The sequence below is a fragment of the Papio anubis genome, chromosome 1, assembly GCF_008728515.1.
Source record: "Papio anubis isolate 15944 chromosome 1, Panubis1.0, whole genome shotgun sequence".
Taxonomy (NCBI): Eukaryota; Metazoa; Chordata; class Mammalia; order Primates; family Cercopithecidae; genus Papio; species Papio anubis.
In genome coordinates, this window is record NC_044976.1 from 40,957,967 (window position 1) to 40,970,147 (window position 12,181).

Genomic DNA, 12,181 nt, shown 5'->3' on the forward strand with positions numbered 1-12,181 from the left:
CCAAAGTGTTGGGATTACAGATGAGCCCACCACATACAGCTGGATTGCTACTATTTTGTTAAGAATTTTTGTATCAATATTCGTCAGTGATACTGGCTGGCAGTTTTCTTTTTTGTATGTGTCTTTGTCTGGTTTTGGTATTAGGATAATACTGGCCTTGTAGAATGAGTTTGGAAATATTTCTTTTTCCTCTATTTTTCAAAATAGTTTGAGTAGGATTGGTATTATTTCTTTAAATGTTTGGTAGAATCAGCAGTGAAGCCATTGGGTTCTGGCCTTTTCTTTACTAGGGGACTTTTTTTTATGGCTTTGATCTCATTATTTGTTATTGGTCTGTTCAGGTTTTAGATTTCTTCATGGTTCAATCTTTGTTATGTTGTATGTGTTTAGGAGTTTGTTCATTTCTTCTAGGTTTTCTAATTTACTGAATTTAGTTGCTCATAATAGCCACTAATGATCCTTTGAATTTCTGTGGTATTAGCTGTAATATCTCATTTTTTGTCCCGGATTTTATTTATTTGGATCTTCTCTTTTTCTTAGCCTGCTAAAGGTTTGTTGGTTTTGTTTAACTTTAAAAAAAAAAAACTTTTTGTTTCATTGATCTTTTGTATTGTTTTCTTCATTTCAATTACATTTATTTCTGCTCTGATCTTTATGATTTCTTTTCTTCTACTAATTTGGGATTTCATTTGCTCTTGTTTCTCTAGTTCTTTAAGGTGCATCATTAAATTGCTTATTCGCAGTTTTTTTTTTAGGTAGGCACTTACAGCTATAAACTTACTGCTTTTGCTGTATCCTATAGGTTTTGGTATGTTATGTTTCCATTATCATTAGATTCAAGAAATTTTTCAATTTCCTTCTTAGTTTTTTCATTGACCCACTGGTCATTCAGGAGCATATTGTTTAATTTCCATGTATTTGTATAGTTTCCAAAATTCTTCTTGTTATTTATTTCTAGTTTTATTCTATTGTGGTCAGAAAAGATGCTTGATATTATTTCAGTTTTTTAAATGTTTTAATACTTGTTTTGTGACCTGATGGCTTATCTTTGAGAATGATACATATACTGAGGAGAAGAAGGTGTATTCTACAGCCATTGGATGACATATTCTGTAAATATCTATTAGGTCTATTTGGTCTATAATGCAGATTATATCTAATATTTCTTTGTTGACTTTCTGTCTGGAAAATCTGTCCAATGCTGAAAGTGAGGTGTTGAAGTCTCCCCCTATTATTGTATTGGAATCTGTCTCTCTCATTAGCTCTAATAATACTCACTTTATATATCTGGATGCTCCAGTGTTGGGTGTATATATGTATTTACAATTGTTATATCCTCTTGCTAAATTGACCCCTTTATTATTATATAATGACCTTTTTGTCTCTTCTTACAGTTTTTGTTTTGAAATCTATTTTGTCCAATATAAGTATAGCTACTTCTGCTCTTTTTTGGTTTCCATTGGCATGGAATATCTTTTTCCATCTCTTTGTTTCCAGTCTATTTGTATCTTTATAGATAAAATGTCCTTCTTGTAGAAAATGGATCATTGGGTCTTGTTTTTTAATCTATTCAGCCAGTGTATGTCTTTTGATTGGAAGGTTTAGTCTATTTACATTCAATGTTATGATTGATAAGTAAGGAATTAATACTCCTGGTGTTTTCTTATTTGTTTTCTGGTTTTCTGTAGCCTTCTCTTCCTTCTTCCTTTCCTTCCTGTCTTTCTTTTAGTGAAGGTGATTTTCTCTGTGATATGATTTATTTCTTACTTTTTATTTTTTGTATACATGTTGTATTTTTTTTGGTTTGAGGTTACTATGAGGCTTGCAAATACTATCTGATATGATTTCGCTGTGTCCGCAGCCAAATGTCAACTTGAACTTTATCCCCCAGAATTCCCACATGTTGTGTGAGAGACCCAAGGGGAGGTAATTGAATCATGGGGGCCAGTCTTTACCATGCTATTCTTGTGATAGTGAATAAGGCTCATGAGATCTGATGTGTTTATCAGGGGTTGCCACTTTTGCTTCTTCCCCATTTTCTCTTGCCACTGCCATGTAAGAAGTCCCTTTCACTCCCGTCATTATTCTGAGGCCTCCCCAGCCATGTGGAACTGTAATTCCAACTAAACCTCTTTTTGTTCCCAGTTTTGGGTATGTCTTTATCAGCAGTGTGAAAACGAACTAGTACAGTAAATTGGTACCAGTAGAGTGGGGCATTGCTGAAAAGATACCCAAAAATGTGGAAGCGACTTTGGAAGTGGGTAAGAGGTTGGAACAATTTGGATGACTCAGAAGAAGACAGGAAAATGTGGGAAAGTTTGGAACCTCCTACAGACTTGTTGAATAGCTTTGACAAAAAATGCTGATAGTGATATGAACAATAAGGTCCAGGGTGAGATGGTCTCATATGGAGATGAGAAACTTGTTGGGAACTGGAGCAAAAGTTATTCTTGTTATGTTTTGGCAAAGAGACTAGCACCATTTTGCCCCTGCCCTAGAGATTTGTGGAACTTTGAACTTGAGAGAGATGATTTCAGGTATCTTGTGGAAGAAACTTCTAAGCAGAAAGCATTCAAAAGGTGACTTGGGTGCTGTTAAACTATTTCATTTTTAAAGGAAAACGGAGCATAAAAATTCAGAAAATTTGCAGCCTAATGATGCAATAGAAAAGAAAAACCTGGGAGGCTGAGGCAGGAGAATCGCTGGAACCCGGGAGATGGAGCTTGCAGTGAGCTGAGATTGCGCCACTGCACTCCAGTCTGGTGATAGAGCGAGATTCCATCTCAAAAAAAAAAGAAAAACCCATTTTTGAGGAGAAATTTAAGCTGGCTGCAGAAATGTGCATAAGTAGCAAGAAGCCTAATGTTAATCCCCAAGATCATGGGGAAAATGTCTCCAGGCCACATCAGAGACTTTCACAGCAGACCCTTCCATCACAGGCCCAGAGGCTCAGGAGGAAAAAGTGGTTTCATGGGCTGGTCCCAGGGTCCCCATACTATGTGCAGCCTAGGGACTTGGTACCCTGTGTCCTAGCCACTCCAGCTGTGGCTGAAAGGGGCCAACATAGTACTCGGGCTATAGCTTCAGAAGGCAGAAGCTTCAAGCCTTGACAGCTTCCATGTGGTGTTGAGCCTGTGGGTGCACAGAAGTCAAGAATTCAGGTTTGGGAACCTCCACCTAGATTTTAGAAAATGTATGGAAATGCCCGGATGCCTAGGCAAAAGTTTGCTGCAGGGGTAGGAACCTCTGCTAGGGTAGTGTGGAAGGGAAATATGGGGTTGGAGCCCCCACACAGAGTCCCTATTGGGGTACTGCCTAGTGGGGCTGTGAGAAGAGGGCCACAATCCTCCAGAACCCAGAATTGTTGATCCACTGGCAGTTTGCACCATATGCCTGGAAAAGCCGCAGACACTCAATGCCAGCCCATAAAAGCAGCCAGGAGGGAGGCTATACCCTGCAAAGTCACAGGGATGGAACTGCCCAAGACCATGGAAACCCACTTTTGCATCAGTTTGACCTGGATGTGAGACCTGGAGTCACAGGAGATCATTTTGGAGCTTTAAAATTGACTGCCTCACTGGATTTCAGACTTGCATGGGCCCTGTAACCCCTTCGTTTTAGCCAATTTCTCCCATTTGGAATGCTGTATTTACCCAATACCTGTACCCCCATTGTATCTAGCGAGTAATAAGCTTGCTTTTGATTTTACAGGCTCATAGGCGGAAGGGACTTGCCTTGTTTCCTATGACACTTTGGACTGTGGACTTTTGGATTAATGCTGAAATGAGTGAAGACTTTTAGGGACTGTTGGCAAGGCATGATTGGTTTTGAAATGTCAGGACATGAGATTTTGAGGGGCCGGGGTGGAATGATATGGTTTGGCTGTGTCCCCACCCAAATATCATCTTGAATTTCATCCCAAAATTCCCACATGCTGTGGGAGGGACCTGGGGGAGGTAATTGAATCGTGGGGGCCGGTATTTCCCATACTATTCTCGTGATAGTGACTAAGTCTCATGAGATCTGATGGGTTTATCAGAGGTTGCCATTTTTGCTTCTTCCCCATTTTCTCTTGCCACTGCCATGTAAGAAGTACTTTTCACTTCCCGCCATGATTCTGAGGCCTCCCCAGCTGTGTGGAACTGTAAGTCCAATTAAACCTCTTTTGGTTCCCAGTTTTGGGTATGTATTCATCGGCAGCTTGAAAGCGAACTAATACACTATCTTATAGCTCCTTATTTTAACGTGATTACAACTTAACATGGTTTGTATAAACAAAGAAGGAAAAAGAAAACTAATACTCTATACCTTAACTTCATCCCTCCACTTCTAAACTTTTAGTTGTTTCTATTTATACCTTATTGTACTGTCTATGTCTTGAAAATTGTTGTAGTCATTATTTTTTATTGCTTTATTGGTTAGTCTTTCTGCTTAAGAGTAGTTTACACACCACAGTTACAATGTTATATTTTGTGGTTTTCTATTTACTATTACCAGTGAGTCTTATACCTTCAGATGATTTCTTATTAGTCATTAACGTGCTTTGCTTTCTGACTGAAGCACTCCCTTTAGCATTTCTTGTAGGACAGAGCCAGTGTTGATGAAATCCCTCAGCTTTTGTTTGTCTGGGAAAGTATTTATTTCCCCTTCATGCCCCTTCATGCTTGAAGGATATTTTCACTGGATATACTATTCTAGGGTAAAAGTTTTTTCCTTCAGCACTTTAAATATGTCATGCCACTCTCTCATGGCCTGTAAGGCTTCCACTGAAAAGTCTGCTGCCAGACATATTGGAGCTCTATTGTATGTAATTTGTTTCTTTTCTCTTGCTGCTTTTAGGATCCTTTATTTTTGACCTTTGGGAGTCTGATTACTAAATGCCTTGTGGTAATCTTTGGGTTAAATCTTCTTGTTGTTCTATAACCTTCTTGTACTTGGATATTGATATCTTTCTCTAGGTTTGGGAAGTTCTCTGTTATTATCACCTTGAATAAACTTCCTACTCCTATTTCTTTTTCTTTTCTTTTTTTTTTTTTTTTTTTTTTTGAGATGGAGTCTCACTCTGTCACTCAGGCTGGAGTGCAGTGGCATGATCTTGACTCACTGCAACCTCTGCCTCCCAGGTTCAAGAGATTCTTCTGCCTCAGCCTCCCAAGTAGCTGGGACTACAGGCATGTGCCACCACACCCAGCTAATTTTTGTATTTTTAGTAAAGATGGGGTTTTGCCATATTGGCCAGGCTGGTCTTGAACTCCTCACCTTGTGATCCACCAGCCTCAGCCTCCCAAAGTGCTGGGATTACGGGCATGAGTCACTGCACAGTCCCCTATGTCTTTTTCTATCACCTCTATAAGGCCAATAACTCCTAGATACGCCCCCCTACTTTTTTTTTTTTTTTTTTTTTTTTTTTTTTGAGACGAAGTCTGGCTCTGTTGCCCAGGCTGAAGTGCAGTGCTGCAATCTCAGCTCACTGCAACCTCTAGCTCCTGGGTTCAAGCGATTCTCCTGCCTCAGCCTCCCAAGTAGCTGGGATTACAGGCATGTACCACCACACTCAGCTAATTTTTGTATTTTTAGTAGAGATGGGGTTTAACCATCTTGGCCAGGCTGGTCCTGAATGCCTGACCTCAGGTGATCTGCCCACCTTGGCCTCCGAAACTGTTGGGATTACAGGCATGAGCCATCGTGCCTGGCTAGATTTGCCCTTTTGAGGCTATTTTCCAAATCCTGTAGGTGTGCTTCATTCTTTTTTATTCCTTTTGTCTTTTGTCTCCTCTGCCTTTGTATTTACTTTTCTTTTCTTTTTCTTTTCTTTTTTTTTCCAGATGGAGTCTCTCTTTGTTGCCCAGGTTGGAGTGCAGTGGCATGAACTCAGCTCACTGCAACCTCTGCCTCCCAGGTTCAAGCAATTCTCCTGCCTCAACCTCCTGAGTAGCTGGAATTATAGGTGCATGCTACCACACCTGGCTAATTTTTGTATTTTTAGTAGAGACAGGGTTTTGCCATGTTGGCCAGGCTGGTCTTGAACTCCTGACCTCAGGTGATCTGCCTGCCTCGGCCTCCCAAAGTACTGGGATTACAGGTGTGAGCCACTGCACCTGGCCCTGTGTATTTTCAAATAGTCTGTCTTCAAGTTTACTAATTCTGCTTGATCAATTCTGCTATTAAATGACTCTAATGCATTCTGCAGTATGCCTATTGCATTTTTCAGCTCCAGAATTTCCTCTTCTTTTTAATTATTTCAATCTCTGTTAAATTTATCTGATAAAATTCTGAATTCATTCTCTGTATTATCTTTAATTTCTTTCAGTTTCTTCAAAACAGCTATTTTGAATTTTCTGTCTGAAAGGTCACGTATCTGTTTCTCCAGGATAGGTCCCTGGTGCCTTGTTTAGTTCATTTGGTGAGGTCATGTTCTCCTGGAAGGTCTTGATACTTATAGATGTTCATCTGTGTCTGGGCATTGAAGAGTTAGATACTTATTATAGTCTTTGCAGTCTGGGCTTATTTGTACCCATTCTTCTTGGGAAGACCTTCCAGATATTCAAAAGTACTTGGGTGTTGTCATCTAAGCTCTACCTGCTTTAGGAGATTCCCCAAGCCCAGTAAGTTCTTGCAAATTGGTAGAGGTACTGCCTTAATGGTCTTGGAAAAGATCTGGACGAATTCCCTGGATTACTAGGCAGAGACTCTTGTTCTCTTCCCTTACTTTCTCCCAGACAAATGGACTCTCTATGTTCTGAGCCGCTTGGAAGTGGGGGTGGCATGACACAAGCACCCTTATGGCCACCACTAGGACTGTGTTGGGTCATACCTGAAGCCAGCACAGCACTGGGTCTCTCCCAAGTCCTGCTGTAACCACTCCCTGGCTACCACCTATGACCGCTGAAGTCCCTGGGCTCCACAATCAGCAGATGCAAAGCCAGCAAGGCCTGTGTCCTTCCTTTCAGGGCAGCGAGTTCCCCCATGCCCCAGGCAGGTCCAGTGGTGCCATCTGGGAGCCAGGGACTAGAATAAAAAAACCTGAGAAGTCCACCTGGTGTTCTGTTGTATTGTGGCTGAGCTGGTACTCAAACCCAAAAATGCAGTCCTTTCCACTCTTTCTTCCCATTTCCAAAGGTAGAGGAGCCTCACCTCATGGCCACTACAATCACAGGTCCATGGGGAGTACTGCCAGACTACCACCAATGTTCCCTTAAGGCCCAGTGTCTCTTAAGTCAGCTTGTGGTGAATGCTGCCTGACTTGGTACTCACCCTTCAGGATCGTGGGCTCCCTTCTGGCCCGGGGCATATACAAAAATGCTGCTTAAGAGCCAAGTCCTGGAGTCATAGACCCAAGAGCCTTCCTGGTGCTCTACCCTACTGTGGCAAAGCTGATACCTATGCTGTCAGACTAAGTCCCCTTTAATTTTCCCTCCACTTTTCTCAAGCAGGAGTTTCACCCTGTAGCCACCACAGCTGGGAATGTGCTGTCATCTGAATCCAGCAAGTCTCAGAGTCTCACCCAAGGCCCTTGATATAGTATCTGGGTATTGCTGCTGGTTATTCAGAGCCCAAGGGCTCTTCAATTAGCAGACGATGAATCTTGCCGGGACTGGGTCCTTCCCTTCAAGGGAGCAGGCTTCCTTATGGCTTAGGGTATGTCTAGAAATGCTGTCCAAGAGCTAGGGCCTAGAAAGGGGGCCTCATTACTCTGACCAGTGCCCTATCCTGCTGTGGTTGAGCTGGGTGTGGTGGCACACGCTTGTAATCCCAGCTATTCAGGAGGCTGAGGCAGGAGAATTGCTTGAACCTGGGAGGTGGAGGTTGCAGTGAGCCAAGATCATGTCACTGTACTCTAACCTGGGCGATAGAGTGAGACTCTATCTTAAAATAAGTAAATAAGGCTGGGCGCAGTGGCTCACGCCTGTAATCCCAGCACTTTCGGAGGCTGAGGCGGGCAGATCACCTGAGGTCAGGAGTTCGCCACCAGCCTCAACATGGAGAAACCCTGTCTCTACTAACAATACAAAATTAGCCAGGTGTGGTGGTGCACACCTGTAATCCCAGCTACTTGGGAGGCTAAGGCAGGAGAATTGCTTGAACCTGGGAGGCAGAGGTTGCAGTGAGCCAAGATCGCGCCATTGCACTCTGCCTGGGCAACAAGAGCGAAACTCCATCTCAAAAAAAAAAAAAAGTAAATAAATAAATAGCATGAGCTATACATTGATTGGCAATACATTGTTCTGTTTTTTTCAGAGACAGTCTTGCTCTGTTGCTCAGGCTGGAATGCAGTACACAATCTCAGCTCACTGCAACCTTTGCCTCCCAGGTTCAAGCAATTCTGGTGCTTCAATCTCCTGAGATGCTGGGATTACAGATGTGCGTCACCACGCCCAGCTAATTTTTATATTTTTAGTAGAGATGTGGTTTTGCCGTGTTGGCCAGGCTGGTCTTGAACTCCTGACCTCAAGTGATCTGCCCGCTTCTGCCTCCCAAAGTGCTGGGATTACAGGTGTAAGCCAACACGCCTGGCCAGCTATACATTATTATTTGTATCACAAATTTCAAGAACAGAAAATAACAAGTGAGGCAGCTAGTCAGAAACAAAATGACTTTAAAACAGTCACCCCCAAGCAAATTCAGTTATAAAAAGACTGAATGGGGGCAGGTAATGACTGATGTTCTATACTCGTGTCTTTGGGCCTGATGAATTTTGTACACTTCACATAGCTCAGACTGCTCTGAGTTATTTTTCTTTTCTCAGCATGATTGATTAAATCCTTGGCCACTGGTGATTCAACTCAACCTTCATCCTCTCCCCTCCCTGAATGATAAGGGTTTGGGCCTGGAAGCCCCAACTCTCTAATCCTGCCTTAGTATCCTGGAGCTCTCTAAGGGCCTCCAGACACCAGTCATCTCATCAACATACAAAAGACACTTATTACTCCAGAGAAGATTCCAAGGACTTAAGAGGGTTTTTTTGTTGTTGTTTGTGTGTGTGTGTGTGTGTGTGTGTGTGTGTGTGTGTGTGTGTTTTCACCAGAAAACTGGGAGGGAGACCAAATATATCTTTGTCAATATCACAGCCTCCCAGGCCAGACTCCGTGTCTCATATCTGTAATCTTAGCACTTTGGGAAGCCGAGGTGGGAGAATCATTTGAGGCTAGGAGTTCCAGACCAGCCTGGGCAACATAGAGAGACCTTGTGTCTACTAAAAATTGTTTTAAAAGTTAACTGAGCATAGTTGTGTTAGGCAGTTCTCATGCTGCTAATGAAGACATACCCAAGACTGGGCAATTTATAATGGAAAGACGTTTAATTGACTAACAGTTCAGCATTGCTGAGAAGGCCTCAGGAAATTTACAATCATGGCACAAGGGGAAGCAAACATGTCCTTCTTCACATGGCGGCAGCAAGGAGAGGTGCTGAGCAAAAGGGGGAAAACCCCTTATAAAACCATCAGATCTCATGAGAACTCACTCACTATCAATGGAACAGTATGGAGGCAACCGCCCCCATGATTCAATTACCTCCCACCAGGTATCACCTCCTGCTCATGATACATGGGGATTATGGGAACTACAAGATAAGATTTCAGTGAGGAGATAGCCAAACCATATCAATAGTGATGCACACCTGTCGTCCCAGCTACTCAGGAGGCTGAGGTGGGAAGATCACTTGAGCTGGGGAGATCAAGGCTGCACAGCAAGACTGTCTCAAAAAAAAAAAAAAAATTTACAGCCTTCCAGGGCAAAGGGACATTTGGCAATGTCTGGAGACCGTTTTAGTTGTTACCACTGTAGGAGGTGCTACTGGCATCTGGTGGGTGGGGGCCAGTGATGCTACTAAGCATTCTGTAGTGCACATTATAGCTTTCTACAACAAATATTTATCAGGCCTAAAATGTGAACAGTACAGAGGCTGGTTTAGAGTTATTTGGTGTAATCACATCTAGTAGGTTCATAGTGAAGCTTCTCCGTAATTTTAAAGAACAACATTCTTTTTGTTTGTATCACAGTCATACTCCAAGAGGTTTGGCTAGTGGTAGTATGGATGCTTTAATCTACTTTGTCGTTTACTCTGATTAGATGTTATAGTAGCTTGAAATGGTAACTTAGATTTTTGTTTGTTTGGTTTTTTAAACAGCTTTATTGCAATATAATTCAAATATTATACAATTCACTCATTTAAAGTGTATAGTTCAATGGTTTTTGTCCATGTTTTGATTGTTACCACAATCAACATTAGAACATTTTATTACCCTAAAAGAAACCCCATGCTCTTTAGCTATCACCCTATCCCCAATTCCCTCCCCACCACCAGACTAGGCAACCACTCATCTACTTTCTTTCTCTCTAAATTTGCCTATTACTGACAATTCATATAAATGGAATCATACAATATTTGGTCTGTTGTGACTGGCTTGTTTTACTTAAAATAATACTTTCAAGGTTCATGGTAGCATGTATCAGTACTTCCTTTCTTTTTATGACATTGTATGGATATACTCTATTTGGTTTTTTTGTTTGTTTGTTTGTTTATTTTTTGAGATGAAGTTTCCCTCTGTTGCCCAGGCTGGAGTGCAGTGGCGTGATCTCGGCTCACTGCAACCTCTGCCTCCTGGGTTCAAGTGATTCTCCTGCCTCAGCCTCCTGAATACAGGCGCCCACCACCACACCTAGCTAATTTTTGTATTTTTAGTAGAGATAGGGTTTCATCACGTTGGCCAGGCTGGTCTTGAACTCCTGACCTCAAGTGATCCACTTGCCTTGGCCTCCCAAAGAGCTGGGATTACAGGTGTGAGCCACCATGCCTGCCTAGATATAGTCTATTTGTTTATCCACTCATCAGTTGATGGCAATCTGGGTGGTTTCCACCTTTTGGCTGTTATGGATAACGCTGCTATGAACATTTGTGTGTAAGTTTTTGTGTGGACATATGTTTTCATTTATCTTGAATATATATACCTAGGTAGAATTGTTGGGCCAAATGGCAACTCTAGGCCAGGTGTGGTGGCTCACACCTGTAATCCCAGCACTTTGGGAGGCCGAGGCAGGCAGATCACAAGGTCAGGAGATCGAGACCATCCTGGCTAACACGGTGAAACCCCCTCTCTACTAAAAATATAAAAAATTAGCCGTGCGTGGTAGTGGGTGCCTGTAGTCGCAGCTACTAGAGAAGCTGAGGCAGGAGAATGGCATGAACCCGGGAGGCAGAGCTTGCAGTGAGCTGAGATTGCGCCACTGCACTCCAGCCTGGGCAACAGAGCGAGACTCCATCTCAAAAAAAAAAAAAAAAAAAAAATGGCAACTCTATGTTTAACCATTTGAGGAGTTGCCAGGCTATTTTCCAAAGACACTATACTATTTTATGTTCCTGCCTGCAGTGTATAAGGGTTCCAATTTCTTTGCATCCTTGCCAGCACTTGTTATTATCTGTCATTTTTTTCTAGCCATCCTAGTGTGTGTGAAGCGGTATCTCATTGTGCTTTTGATCTTCATTTCCTTAATAGCTAGTAATGTTAAGCATCTTTTTATGTGCTTATTGGCCATAACTCAGATGTATCTAAGAATCAGAGTCTTGAACAGTGACCTACATGGAACTGGCTTTTAGAAGTCCAGACTTGCTGGGTGGCTTATGCCTGTAATCCCAACACTTTGGGAGGCTGAGGCAGGAGGATAGCTTGAGACAGAGTTTAAGACCTGCCTGGGAAACATGTGAAACACCCATCTCTACAAAAAATAAAAAAGAATTAGCCAGGTGTGGTGGTGTGCACTACTTGGGATGCTGAGGTGGGAGGATTGCTTGAGCTCAGGAGGTCAAGGATGTAGTGAGCCATGATTATACCACTGCACTCCAGCCTGGGTGACAGAGTGAGACCCTGTGTCAAAAAAAGAAGAAGAGGTCCAGACTCAATGCAAGGACTGAGAACAGGCCCAGTTATCTGGAAATTAGATAAAATTGAAGTTAGTAGATCACTGTCCAAGATACAGCCAAGAACGAGGAACGTTTAAGTTAATGACTGAATTGGTGGAACAGGAGTCAGAATTTAGATGTCAGGGATCAGAAATCAAGGAGTTTCCTAAATTAAACTCAGATGCTGAAGTTATACCACAACCATCAGCACAAGACCAAGGTAGTCCGGGCGCAGTGGCTCACGCCTGTAATCCCAGCACTTTGGGAGGCCAAGGCGGGCAGA

General features: G+C 42.4%; 1 protein-coding gene across 10 annotated transcripts in view; it reads left to right on the forward strand.

Moving 5' to 3' along the window:
* CCDC30 (coiled-coil domain containing 30) overlaps positions 1–12,181 on the forward strand; it is a 190,376-nt gene that overhangs the window by 159,345 nt on the left and 18,850 nt on the right. The gene's annotated exons all lie outside the window — the stretch shown is intronic.